At 49.3% G+C, this 2,279-nt stretch overlaps 1 pseudogene; it reads right to left on the minus strand.

The window, feature by feature from the left end:
- Positions 1 to 402: 402 nt before the first annotated feature.
- Positions 403 to 1,882, minus strand: LOC138430872 (tubulin alpha-1C chain pseudogene; annotated as a pseudogene).
- Positions 1,883 to 2,279: the final 397 nt, after the last annotated feature.

Below are 2,279 nucleotides of genomic sequence, written 5' to 3' on the forward strand. Positions count from 1 at the left end.
TAATATAATGAATAACCATAGCCTTTAATTTTTAAATTATTTTAATTGGAGGCTAATTACTTTACAATATTGTAGTGGTTTTTGCCATATATTCACATGAATCAGCCATAGGTGTACATGTGTTCCCCATCCTGAACCCCCTTCCCCCCTCCCTCCCCATCCCATCTCTCAGGGTCATCCCAGTGCACCAGCCCTGAGCACCCGTCTCATGAATCAAACCTGGACTGGCGATCTATTTCACATATGATAATATACATGTTTCAATGCCATTCTCCCAAATCATCCCACCCTCGTCTTCTCCCACAGAGTCCAAAAGTCTGTTCTTTACATCTGTGTCTCTTTTGCTGTCTTGCATATAGGGTCATCGTCACCATCTTTCTTTCTTTCTTTTTTTTTTTTTGAAGTGGAAATATCACCTTTATTGTCAAGATAGGGCGACAGTGGGCAGCTCCACTGAACACAATTAATACAGTCCCAAGATGAAACTGCAGCGGACATGCTAATACTCGTCACCCTCATCATCTCCCTCTGCACTGTCGGCTCCAACCTCCTCATAATCCTTATCAAGGGCAGCCATGTCCTCACGGGCCTCAGAAAACTCTCCTTCCTCCATGCCCTCACCCACGTACCAGTGAACAAAGGCACGCTTGGCATACATCAGGTCAAACTTGTGGTCCAGGCGAGCCCAGGCCTCAGCAACGGCTGTGGTATTGCTCAGCATGCACACAGCTCGCTGTACTTTGGCCAGGTCTCCGCCAGGTACCACAGTGGGAGGCTGGTAGTTAATGCCAACCTTGAAGCCAGTGCGGCACCAGTCCATAAACTGGATGCTGCGCTTGGTCTTGATGGTGGCAATGGCAGCATTGACATCTTTGGGAGCCACATCGCCACGGTACAACAGGCAGCAGGCCATGTATTTACCATGGCGAGGGTCACATTTCACCATCTGGTTGGCTGGCTCAAAGCAAGCATTGGTGATCTCTGCTACAGAAAGCTGTTCATGGTAGGCTTTCTCAGCAGAGATGACAGGGGCGTATGTGGCCAGAGGGAAGCGGATGTGGGGATAGGGTACCAGGTTGGTCTGGAACTCTGTCAGATCCACATTTCAGGGCGCCATCAAACCTCAGGGAAGCAGTGATGGAGGACACTATCTGGCTCATGAGGCGGTTAAGATTCGTGTAGGTCGGGCGCTCAATGTCGAGGTTTCTACAGCAGATGTCATAGATGGCCTCATTGTCTACCATGAAGGCACAATCAGAGTGCTCCAGGGTGGTGTGGGTGGTGAGGATCGAGTTGTAGGGCTCAATGACAGCTGTGGAAACCTGGGGGGCTGGGTAAATGGAGAACTCCAGCTTGGACTTCTTGCCATAGTCGACAGAGAGGCATTCCATCAGCAGGGAGGTGAACCCAGAACCAGTTCCCCCACCAAAGTTGTGGAAAACCAAGAAGCCCTGAAGACTCGTGCACTGGTCAGCCAGTTTCCGAACTCAATCCAAGACGAGGTCAATGATCTCCTTGCCAATGGTGTAGTGACCTTGGGCATAGTTATTGGCGGCATCTTCTTTGCCTGAGATAAGTTGCTCAGGATGGAAGAGCTGGCGGTAGGTGCCAGTGCGAACCTCATCAATGACTGTGGGTTCCAGGTCTGCAAACACTGCCCTGGGCACATGCTTGCCAGCACCTGTCTCACTGAAGAAGGTGTTGAAGGAGTCGTCTCCTCCCCCAATCGTCTTATCACTTGGCATCTGGCCATCGGGCTGGATGCCATGTTCCAGGCAGTAGAGCTCCCAGCAGGCATTGCCGATCTGGACACCAGCCTGGCCAACATGGACGGAGATGCACTCACGCATGACGGAGACTTGGACGGCTCTGCGGGGCTGGAATAGGGGAGGGGCCAGCCGTGAAGATCTCCCACTGACAGACTACTAAGGAGTCCGGGGGAGAAGTCCATCTTTCTTATATATGTATTAATATACTGTATTGGTGTTTTTCTTTCTGACTTACTTCACTCTGTATAATAGGCTCCAGTTTAATCCACCTCATTAGAACTGATTCAAATGTATTCTTGTTAATAGCTGAGTAATATTCCAATGCGTATATGTACCACAGCTTTCCTATCTATTTGTCTGTTGATGGATATCTAGGTTGCTTCCATGTCCTGGCTATTGTAAACAGTGCTGTGATGAACATTGGGGTACATGTGTCTCTTTCAATTCTGGTTTCCTCAATATGTATGCCCAGGAGTAGGATTGCTGGGTCGTATGGCAGTTCTATTTCCA

The sequence above is a fragment of the Ovis canadensis genome, chromosome 1 (assembly GCF_042477335.2).
Source record: "Ovis canadensis isolate MfBH-ARS-UI-01 breed Bighorn chromosome 1, ARS-UI_OviCan_v2, whole genome shotgun sequence".
NCBI classification, from domain to species: domain Eukaryota; kingdom Metazoa; phylum Chordata; class Mammalia; order Artiodactyla; family Bovidae; genus Ovis; species Ovis canadensis.